The sequence below is a fragment of the Balaenoptera musculus genome, chromosome 12 (assembly GCF_009873245.2).
Source record: "Balaenoptera musculus isolate JJ_BM4_2016_0621 chromosome 12, mBalMus1.pri.v3, whole genome shotgun sequence".
In the NCBI taxonomy this organism is placed as follows: Eukaryota; Metazoa; Chordata; class Mammalia; order Artiodactyla; family Balaenopteridae; genus Balaenoptera; species Balaenoptera musculus.
The window spans coordinates 88,819,415-88,832,327 of record NC_045796.1 but is presented as its reverse complement, the minus strand read 5'-3'; positions in this window follow the sequence as shown (position 1 = coordinate 88,832,327).

The window sequence follows — 12,913 nt, the reverse complement described above, 5'->3', positions numbered from 1 at the left end:
CTGTAGGAACTTGTGACTTTACCTGGGGGCATTTATTTTTCTTATGTCATCTAAGAGTAAAGTTATTCCATTTTCCAGACTAATCACATTGCTCGAGCTTAGTGTCCTCAGAAGCAACCATCAAATAGTGATGGATACAGAATTAATGACCCAGTATGCTGGTCTGTTATTGGTAACTCCCATTCCCCCAACGTTTCAACGAACCAGATCCCTCAGTATAATAATACTTAGGCGTCTGGTCTTCACATCTAGCCTGGATTTGTAGTTGTCTTTAATCAGTAGGATGCACTGGAAATGACATGATGCAGAGGAATCACCCAATTGAACCTAGTCAGCTGGAAGATTGTGAGAGAAAATAAAGGTGCTTTAGCCTTTACATTTTTGGTGGTTTATTACACAATAACAGACATCTAAAAAAAAAAAAAAAAAAAACAGGTTTATTACACAGTAAGAGACATCTGAAAAAAAAAAAAACAACTGCTCTGTTGGAAACTCCAAGACCTTTTCTACATTATCCCTCAGCTTCCCAGGAGGATTGAGCTCCAGCTCAATTCAATGGGAACAGATCTGTTAACATAATCTTTATTATGTTTACCTCCCTTCCTTGCCTTTATTCCTCAGCCCCTTGCATCTTTTTCTTGGGATAATCTCCCAAAGAAGCTACTTGCATGTAAATTCTTGTTTTAGGTTCTACTTTTGCGGGAATCCGAAGTAAGGCATAGAGAATTATTGAAATATTAGGACAGAATCACAATTTAATATTTTATAAAAATCACTCTCCAATTTGGGAAAAAAGTTTGAAAGAGATTCTTGGAAGTTGAGACCAAGTAGAAAGCTGTTTTAATAATCCACATGAGAAAGGAAAGTGTACTGAATTAAAATAATGAGGTCGTGCAAGGAGGCAAGTAGGTAAATAGGAAAGCTAAGTCAGAGGTAGAATCAAAAGGAATTAACGTTTGTTTTGGATGTTGGTAGTAAGTGAAAGTGAAAAGTCAAGGGAATCTTTCTGCCTTAGGCAACTGGATAGATGGGTAGGGAATACAGTAGAAAGGTCAGATTTAGGGAGTAATTTCATAAACAGTTGAATTTGTTCAGAATTGAATATGTTCAGTTGAACTACCTGTGTGATGCCCAGTAGATAGATGAAAATATGTAGTATTTGGGATTGGGGTTATAGAGTGTGATCTTAATGGGCTGGAAATAATAAATTAAAAATTACCAGAATTTAAATAGTGATTGGGTACTGATTTTGTATGAGAAATCTCAATGTAGTAATAACAATTCATGTTGTATAGTAACTTATACACAATACTTTCACACAATTTTTGTTGTAAATCAGTGAATATAACACGTATAAATGGAATTAGAACTTGTTTTAGATTGTGTGGTAAGATGTCAACAGGTAACCCTATTAGACTACAGGGACTTCCTATGCTAAGCCTGAATTATCTCTATAACCCTGCTACTTCTGGTTTGGTTCAAAGTGAGATCATTTTTAATACTGCTGAGAAAGCAAAGGCTATATTAGTTCATGGGGAAATATATGAATTAAAAAATCATAACAACAGATAACAAAATGGTAACTTCAGATATACCTGTGACGCCCCATGGTTATGACTTTGAAGACTGAAGCTTTAAGTGTTACACTTATAGCAGTTTGATGATCTGGTTTAGGAGTGCTGTGTCAGCTTGGAGGTAAGCTAGAACTACCTAAGGAAATTCACATTCTTTTTGAAGATGACTTAGGGTTCATGTTATGCCACTTTCAACTATGAATTTCTCTAAAAGAAGTCTCTACTGAGGATGAAAGTCACCCATGGAAACAAAGATCCCTGAACTGCCATCTTCCGTTCCTGTCTTTCAAATCAGCAAATCAGGACACTTCTTTGGAGCAGGTGTAGCCAGCTCAAATCAGTTTGGACATAGACCTATTCTGTAGATCATGACCCTAATTTTATGTAGTCACTTTGAAAACGATGGACATTCTCTGAATTTGACTGAGCAACTTCTTTTCCTTGAACTGCTTTGAAAGCTACTTCTGTGTATCACACATTTTCCACAATAGAAATTCAAGGATCTTTTCTATCTCAATACTGGCAGCTCAAATGACTTCAAGCAGTTTCAGTTCTGCCATCTGTAAGGGATGAATTTGTTCAATCAAGTTAAATCACTGTGCCAGCTCAGTCACTGCACCAGAAAACACTCTAGTTTTATCTGATGTTCTTATTCCAAGGTTAAATTAGTGTCTGAATTTCCACATTTTGCCCCAAACTGGTCACTTATATTTTTGTAATATTTGTAAAAAATCATTTAACTAATTTAAGAAGTGACATGGAATAAAATAAATGTTTGGGTTCTACTAAAAACATGTTTTAATATTCACTTTTAATGAAAAGAAAAAATACTTTCTGCATTGTATTAGCTGAATTTTAACCTACACACTTTATATCTTTAGATATAGTGTATTCTACTTTCTTAGCCTGTGTACACACACAGGCAAACATGTGGAAGCCTCAAGTTCAGCTCACGTTTAAAACTTTTGATCTTCTTTATCCTGTTCATCTTACATCAAATCTTTTTTCACATCCAACTTTCTTCATCTTCATTTTCTTTTCTCACTTACAACTGCAATACCTTTGGCTGTCTGAACTCTATCTAAAGACAGGAGCTCATTTCCTTTTCCTTGTTTGATCTTTCTAAACATTTTCCCAGGAAGGCTACTATAATTACTTCCCAAAGGACCGATAATACAATAGGAAGTCATGTTCTTAAATTGCAGAACAGGGTATTTAATGTAGCTATTAGGAAATTATCTTTTGCACCTCCGAGTATGCAGTGTACAAAGACTTTCCCCAGGCCTTCACTTCTGGTGCAGCTCATTCTCATGCTCTCATTTGACTTCAGTCCTCTGCACGTGCTATTCCCACCCAGCTGCAGTGAACCTTCTTTCTTCTCCCTCCGTTCCCTGACTTATTTCTAAATAGGTTTCTGTTCTCAGTTTAGAAACTGCTTCCTTCTGCTTAGAATATCCAAACTGGTTAAGTGGCAACACTGTGTGATTTCATAGCAACCTTGTCACAGAACTAGGGGTAAATGAGAGCCTTAGCTTTTCTCATTCTTGAATATTTTGCCATGTATTCTTATTATTTTCTTTCATTATTTTTCAAATATTATAATTTTTAAGTTCTTTTAATTTTAAGAGTAATATACTCATAAACTTTGGAAAATTATAGAAAGGAACATAACTTACTTCTATAAAAATTTGGCTTTTTAGACTCAAAAGTGAACTTGTGATCAGTATGCACAGGTATAGACATAAGTGAAATAATTTAAAAAGGTTAATTTGTTTACCATTTTGAAATTACAAAATACATTCCCATGTATTGCCTGATTTGGGCTTCAGAACACTCCAGCGGGGTGGCCAAGGTAGATAGTATAATCTAAACTTCAATACAAGGACAACGCTATTTGCCTCAGCCATCATATTGCTTTATAGGAATTTTTTTTGCTAATCTCAGTGAGTTTCCCACCCAAAGCTGCCCACTTGACAAAGGATAACACAAGTTTGACCACTCTGTGGAGAAGTGTTTTGTTCCCATTTACACATAAGGGAATTATGATGTAGATAAATTCAATTTCACAGCTAATGAGAGTCAGTAATACAACTCCAGTTTTCATATTCGGATAGTTCAATTGCTGAGTAATATAATAAATGAAAAACATTTAGTACCTATACCTGGAAAATAGCAAGTGTTCATTTACTGTTAGCCACTATTATTAGTTGTCCTTATTTTAAAAAGTGAAAGAGACTTTGTACTGCTCTTGAAACTTCTCTGTAAGATGGATATTACATCAAAATAAAAGTTTACCCAAAATGTCCTTATTTTTATAGACACAAAAATTTATAAGCATAAAGATAAGGAAAATGTTATTATGCCTGGATTTGCTTTAAAATACTCCAGAAAAATACCACCACAACAGCAACAAATGAGAGGGTTAGATAAAACAAAAAAAATGGCACACTCTGAATAAGTGTTGGACTGGGAGATGATTACTTGGAGGTCCCTTATACTTTCTCTCTTCTATGTATATGTTTGCAATTTTCCAAAATAAAAGGTTAAGATTATATATAGGTACATATATATACTAGAACCACCTATATATATTGTCAAGGTATAGAATAAAGATATATGCTAACATTTGAAAAAAGAAGAAGAGGAGGGAGGTATTATAAAATATATTTGCATGTAAATATGTAGAATATCTGTGATACAACTATCAGAAACCAGTTAAGATGAGTTGTCTCTTGAGAGGAGAGCTGAGTGCCTGGTACCTGGCATGAGCTATTCATTGTGCCAAATAAAATATTTGCAACAATGTAAGTGTATTACTTATTCAAAAAACATTAAAATAAATATTTTCTTATAAAACAAGTGTAGAGAATTATTTGATTGAGCGAAGCCGTCATGAAAGTCTGTTCCTTAAGTTAAGGTACTAGAAATATTGAACTAAAATTGAAAACTTAGGTATAAAGTCATAGATTGCACTGGGAGCTTTATCTTGATTGTAGTTGTACAACAAAAAAACAAAGAAAAACACTTGAAAATTTTTGCTCCTTTATCGAATAAATAATTTTCTTGTTTCTAGAATATATTGTGGATATAAAGTGTTCAATTAATTAAATATTGTTCTTGTCCACGTATGCCTTATAACCTATTTGGGAGTAAAGATGTTTAATCATAAAAACACAAAATTAAATTCATAATTATTAAATATTAGTACTTACATTAGAAATGGGATTCTAAGAGAAAGTTATAATAAAAGAGGAAGGGCTAGCAAAGATCTCATTGAGGAAATTGTATTTGGTTTCATAAGGATTAGACAAAGAAAGGGAAAAAGAGTGTCCTGTAACCAGTGAAAGAGGCAAGCTTGGAAATGCAGGTTGAAAGCTAATGATGCAGTGCCTTGTAAATCAGGCTATAGATTATCTGTGTTTTCTTAAATGCAGAAGAAATCCCTACAGGGGTTTTGGAAGCCAACTGATACTGCCTGATATGCATTAAAACTAACATCCCCCCTCCCCGGGACCCAGTGATAAGAAGAGAAGCCAGCTCTGTTTTAGATGTATTAAGGCAATCATCTGAGAGCCATATTAGAGTGCAGAGAGGGGAGAGAACTAGATTTGAAGTATGCTGGGAGGTAAAATCCATAGGATCTAGTGATTAATTGACAAGGTGTCAAAATAGTAGAGTTGGATGGTGAACGCAGTGACTTTGTTTGGTGGCTTGGATAGTGGGCTATTATTAGAAACAGGGAAGACTTGAAGAGGAGCAGCTTAGGGTAAAGGGAGAGTGTTGTCATCAATTTGGGTGTTTTGGTATCAGAAAAGCAGCTTATGTTTAACACTAGGAAAAAATCCAATAGCAAAGAATGTTCCTGTTCTCTTCCCCTCCTACAGGAACAGTAGGTCTTCCTTTCATTACTGTCTGGCACAGACCTCTCTCTTCATTTAGAGTTATCTGATATGAAAATGAGCTTAGTGCACAGAAGGAGAGATTCAGACTAGGAAAATTGCCTCTCATATGGCAGGGTAGCGAATACTGTTAAGGAAAAAATAAGGAATATTATCACCCTTATCAGAAAATGACACACAAAATGTCTCAAATTCCCAACGCCAATTAACCTGTTTGTTCAGTGTCATTAGCAATGATCATCTACTAAGCCATTCTCATTGTTCATTTGGAACGTTTCTTTATTTAGTCAATTTTGAATTGGCATGTCACTTTGCCCCAGTAGACACCATGGAAACCAGGAGAGTCCAGCTGAAAGATTATTTTTAAATTACCTCTAACCATAATTCTGTTTTATAAAATTGTATTGATATATATTTTTCTCCTTTAAACTGACACAAAGTTGCTGACTGCCTTCTAAATTATCCTATGAAAATAGCTTTTTCATTTCAAATGAATTTAGCACTTAAATAAGGTCACTTAAGGAATTTATGGTAATGATTTCACATTAATATTTAAATTGGTTCTTGTTCAGATCAATTTTTGACTCATGTTTGTTTTTTTTAAATGCTATAAACTTTAACTTAGTCTCATACTTTTTGTTGTGGTTTATCCTTAGGTCCTCTGTTTCAAAAACCACTCAAAGAAGAAAAAGAGAGAAGTTCCAGTGTCACCGAGTCCCGAGCTAAATGGCAAGACTTTAATGACAGTGTTTTCATGTCTCAGACCTCAAGAAATAAATCGTCCCAGGGCTAAGTTGGAAGTTCCATGCTCAGAGACAACCCCCTGTATACATTACCAGGCAGCGCCAGAGAGGACCCAACCACTATCTGTAGAGGTACTACCTGCTTTTATAAATGCTGCGTTTAGCGGCAGTTAAGCTTGTTATGAATAAATACTGACATGAATTCTGAAAGACAATTGTTCTTCAGACTTAGGGAATGTATATCTTAAGAATAATGACAAATGAGCTGTTCTGGACCAAAACTGTGTGCACCAAATTGAAATACTCAGATCGTTCTGTGATTTCCATGTGCCTCCACCTACACGTATTTTATAAATAAAAGTTACTTTTAATGAGATGTGTACGGTGTGATATGTTTGTCTCCTTTTCCATGAGAGGGTGGAGATAGTGAATGTCAAGGCCAGGTATTCCAGATCAATTGCAAGAGATACTAGAACAACGAAATGTGTTATTAATTTAGGTTCATCTCTCACACTTTCGCTTCTCTGTGCTAATAGCTGGTGATCCTGTGTATCTCACCTTAGCTACCTCTTCTTTTAAGAAAATATCCCTAAGCAAACACTGAGTTGGATTACACAATTACAGTGAGTACAGCTGTTACACAACTTATTTTTCTGTATTATAGTTGTTTTTTTTTGTTTTTACTCTCATTCCCATTAAGACTATTATAATTTTGAAGGCAAGAAACATATCTTCTTCCCATTCAAAATATGACACTAAGCTGAGGGTGCAACAAAGCATATTCTATATTCACCTTCCTGGACACCCAAAAATATAGTTCTTATGTTGTAAAATTCAGCCATATAACTATTTCTAGGCAAAGACGTCTCAATATCTCAGGAATAGTCTTTACTTTTGTGCTGAATCAGCAAATACTCCTCACCTTTCCTGGAAGGACCACTATGGAGGGCATGTATTGAGATATTTGAGGGTCAATTTGTTCACCAGAGCTCATTTTTACCTATTCTGAGTAATTTAGTGTCCTGAGAGCTTGGCTTACAATGTGTAAACAAGTATGAAATACAAGCTGAAACTCCAAATGTCACTAATTTTGAAAATAGATATTCATGTTGCAGTGTTCTTATTATCAAAGGAAGTAACTTTTTAATTCATATTCTTTATGATTTACTACACAAGGTGTTTATTGATGTCAAAAACCTTGAGGATCTGTGATATTACCCTGTCAACAGCTAATGACTTGGGCAGCTACAGTTTCATAGGTGCTGACAGAAGACGTGAGACTTCTGGGTCAGAGACAAAGAACTTCACTAATGACATCAAACAGCACATGTGTCAGGTGTGCTTTGGTCTACTTACCTGCCAAATCCCACAGAGTGATGCAGAGTGACTCAGTGGATGTGAATTTGCATCACAGTAGAGGAGCCCTGAGGTAACAGTGAATAACAACCTAATCCTTTAAAGTGACTATGAGCAAATCTGCTAGAATGTTGTCCTGGTAAGCAAACAACTCTCTCTTCTGCTTTGGAGGGAGACATTGTATCTATTTTCCAAGGATGCATGTTATGCAAGTATCCTTGAAAATATAGCCTGGAACAAGAGTTCTTAAAATGCCTCTGCATGGAAAACATACATAAACACAAGATATCCATAGAAAATTATCTCCCAGCAATTAAGAAAACAAATACTTAGGGAGTTGAACTTTTCTAAGGATTGGTGAACTGTGGGTTCCCACCAAAAAATATTTCACATTCTCATTTTCTCATTGAACAATTATTTATTGAGATACATTTATAGAATAAGGATGAGGTTTGGTGCTTAATACAGGTTTAACTGCTCAAAGTATGTATTACTTTCATAGTTGACATCCATAGAAGAAACTTAGAGAATTCCAAATAAGCCAGATGGAGGATAGGCAAGGATAGGCAAGACTGAGAAAGTGATAAAAAGAACAACAACAACAAAATAATAATACCTAATATTTTTGACCCTTTGGGGTCTCAGATGGCTTTAAATAGATGATGGTATCTGAAAGCAACAATTTAATGAGGACTGCATTATGATAATTTATGTTTTGTCTGTGAAGGGTTTAAATATTTGAGTTAGGGCTGGACTTAGGCTGAGATGAGTGAGACAGGGTCAGCAAGAACAGGGATGGGTCCTGTTTTTAATTAAAAATTTGATATTTTGTTCATATTGGGTTCTTGATGTTGGCACTATTCTGTCATAAGTCAAAGAAACATATTTGGTTAAGACTTATAATTACTGATTTGGATTCTGATAGAAGAGGTGTCTGGTGAACACTCTATCAATATTTATTCATTTTATCCTAAGCTTACATTATGTATAGTAATCTTTATAATTGCTTTTTGTTGATGATGAAGTAAAGTGTGTTTGAGAATGCTTACTGTATTTAAATTTCTACTTAATAGTAAATTTTCAATGACCCTTATGTTGTCATATAAGATTTTTTAATTTTTTCTACACAAGAACAGCTGAGGATGTTTTCTTTGCTAAGCAAGAAATTGCTGCAGAAAGAAAACAGCCGGGTGGTTTAGAAAGCTACCTGGAAAGCAATAAGATCATGCCAGTACTCAGGATTTATTGTATATTTTATTATATTCCTTTATTAAAGAAATGTCCCAGAATATTTTCTTAATTGTTCAAAAGACTTAATATCTCAACTGCTTCTAAAGGGTAACAAAGTGGACCTCTCTGCTAAAGATGTAGGGGGAAACTTCTTTCTAATGGCAATTAGTGTCTAGATTTGGGGCGTTAAGTGTCAGACTCATGCAACCTCAGATTCTATGAGGAAAGAAAATGAAAGAATCTTGGAGAAAGTTTTATGCCATTTTATATATTCCCTATTTTTCCAGGCTACTCACTCTCCTAACAACCTTTCTACTCTAATCCAGTTCTAGGTCAGTTATTAAAGATCAGAGGCAGGAGTAGTAAGATGGAGCAGGAAAGAGGCTGAAGCTAGGGAGATGCTGGAGAATAAGCAGAGGTCACTACAAGGACAGATGTAAAACAAGGGCATAAGAAAGCAGAAACGATTATAATGTCCTTGGTCATTTATAATTTAATTTATTTGAGTACTATTTTTCTTCAAAGTCTAGCTAAAAGTTTGCCAATTTTGTTTCTCTTTCTTAAAAATTAACTCAGTTTCATTGATGTATTCTATTGTTTTTCTATTTTCTCTTTTACTTATTTCTGCTATCATTGTTTTACCTCCTTCCTTCTGCTAACTTTAGGATTAATTGTTCATTTTTTTTCTACTTCCTTGAGATTTAAAGTTAAATTGTTAACAAAATAGTATCTAATTAAACTTAAAAGTTTTACACAGCAAAGGAAACCATAAACCAAATGAAAAGACAACCCACAGAATGGGAGAAAGTATTTGCAAATGATGTGACAGACATGGGATTAATCTCTAAAATATACAAACTGCTCATGCAGCTCAATATTAAAAACAAACAAACAAACAGCCCAGTCAAAAAATGGACAGAGGTTCCAAATAGACATTTCTCCAAAAAAGACATAGAGATGGCCAAAAAGCACATGAAAAGATGCTCAACATCACTAATTATTAGAGGAATGTGAATCAAAACCACAATGAGGTATCACCTCACACTGGTCAGAATGGCCATTGTCAAAAATTCTACAAGCAATAAATGCTGGAGAGGTTGTGGAGAAAAGGGAACCCTCCTACACTGTTGGTGGGAATGTAAGTTGGTACAGCTACTATGGAGAACAGTATGGAGGTAGAAAAAGAATAGACATGCATGTTGGAAACAACCTGTGTCCATCGACAGATGAATGGATGAAGAAGATGTGGCATATATATACAATGGAATAGTGCTCAGCCATAAAAATAAACGAAATTGAGTTATTTGTAGTGAGGTGGATGGACCTAGAGTCTGTCATACAGTGAAGTAAGTCAGAAAGAGAAAAACAAATACTGTATGCTAACACATATATATGGAATCTAAAAAAAAGAAAAAAATGGTCATGAAGAACTTAGGGGCAAGGCAGGAATAAAGGTGTGGACCTACTAGAGAATGGACTTGAAGACACGGGGAGGGGGAAGGGTAAGCTGGGACAAAGTGAGAGAGTGGTTGTGTATATATGGACATATATACACTACCATATGTAAAATAGATAGCTAGTGGGAAGCAGTCACATAGCAGAGGGAGATCAGCTTGGTGCTTTGTGACCAGATAGAAGGGTGAGATAGGGAGCGTGGGAGGGAGGGAGATGCAAGAGGGAAGAAATATGGGGATATATGTATATGTATAACTGATTCACTTTGTTATAAAGCAGAAACTAACACACCATTGTAAAGCAATTATACTCCAATAAAAACGTAAAAAAAAAAAAAAGAATAGACATGCATCTGTGTATATCTGAATCACTTTGTTGTACACCTGAAACTAACACAACATTGTAAATCAACTATACTCCAAAATAAAATAATTTTTAAAAAAAATTAATTTGTTTATTTTAGATCTTTCTTTTTCCTTAATGTAGGTATTTAGTGCTGTAAATTTTCCTCACAGAACTGCTTTTGCTGCATCCCATAAGTTTTCATATGTTATGTTTCCATTTTCATTTGTTTCAAGATAGTTTTAATGTCCCTTTTCATTTTTATTTGACACATTGGTTGTTCAGGAATATGTTGTTTAACTTCTACATACTTGTGGATTTTCCAGTGTTCCTCCTGTTATTGATTTCTACCTTCATATTATTGAGTTTGAAAAAAATATTTGGTATGATTTCAGTTTGTTCAGTTTTTAAAAGAATTGTGTTGTGACCTAACATATGCTTTAACCTGAAGAATATTTTGTGTATTTTTGAGAAGACTGTATATTCTGCTGTATCAGATGGAGTGTTCTACATACATCTATTAGATCTGTTAGGTTCATTTGTTCTAAAGCATAGGTTAAGTCCAATGTTTTATAACTGATACCACAAAAATATAAAGGGCCATAAGAGACTACTATGAATGACTACATGCCAACATATTGGACTACCTAGAATAGGATATATTCCAAGAAACATAGAATTTACCAAGACTACTCATGAAGAAATAGAAAATATGAACAGGAAAATAACAACTAAGGAGATAAAGCAATAATCAAAAGCCTCCCAACATAGAAAAACCCAGAAACAGATGGCTTCACAGGAGAATTCTACCAAATATTTAAAGAAAAGTTAATACCAATCCTTCTCAAGCTCTTCCAAAAAATTGTAGCCCTCCCAAAATAATCTTATGAGGCCAGTATTACTCTGATACCAAAACCAAATAAGGACACCAAAAGAAAAGAAAATTATCGGTGAATATCTCTAATGAATATAGATGAAAATCTCTTAATAAAATACTAGCAGACCAAATTCAACAGCATTTTAGAATGATCACACACTTGATCAAGTGGAACTTAACCCTGGGATGCAAGGATGGTTCAACAAATGCAAATCAATAAATGTGATACACCACATTAATAGAATAAAATATAAAAATTATGTGATCATCTCAATACACACAGATAAAGCATTTGACATAATTCAACATCCTGTCAGGATAAAAACACTCAACAAAGTGGGTATAAAAGGAATATACCTCAACATAATAAGGGGCATATATGACAAGACCATAGCTAGATCATACTCAAGGGTGAAAATTGGAAAGCTCTCCGTCTAAGATGAGCAAAAAGCAAAGGTGTCCACTACCCACCACTTCTATTCAATATAGTACTGGAAATCTTAGAGCAGTTAGTCAAGAAAAAGAAATAAAATACATTAAAATTGGAAAGAAATTAGTAAAATTGTCTCTGTCTGTTGATGACTTGATCTTGCAAAAGGAAATCCTAACGAGTCCACCAAAAATTGTTACAAGTAGTCAACAAATTCAATAAAGTTGCATTATACAAAATCAACATACAAAAATAATTTGTATTTCCATATACTAATAGCAAACTATCTGAAAAAGACATAAGGAAAACAATTTCATTTACAATAGCATCAAAACAATAAAATACTTAGTAATAAATTGAAACAAGGAAGCAAAAGATCTATACACTGAAATCTGTAAAACACTGATGAAAGAATTTGAAGAAGACACAGATAAATGGAAAGATATCCAGTGTTCACAGATTAAAAGAGTATATTGTTAAAATGTCCATACTACCAAAAGTCCCCTATAGATTGAATGGAATCTGTATCAAAATTCCAATGTCATTTTTCACAGAAATGGAAACATCAATCCTAATATTTGTGTGGAACCACAAAAGACCCTGAACAGCTATCTTGAGAAAGAACAAAGAACTGGAGGAAGCACACTTTCTGATTTCAAAATGTACTGAAATCTATACTAATCAAAGCAGTATGGTACTGGCATAAAAACAGACACATAGACCAATGGGACATAATAGAAAGCCCAGAAATAAACTCACATATATATGGTCAAATTATATTTGACAGGGGAGCCAAGAATACTCAATGAAGAAAGGATAGTTTCTTTAATAAATGGTACTGGGAAAACTGGATATTCATATGCAAAAGAATGAAATTGGACCCTTATCTTACACCATTAATGATTCTACACTTCATTCCAATCACCAATGTGTGAGTTTTTTCCCTAAACCACATGACAATTCTCTGATCCCAACTGGGTGTCCTACAATTCAACTCAATTCTGATG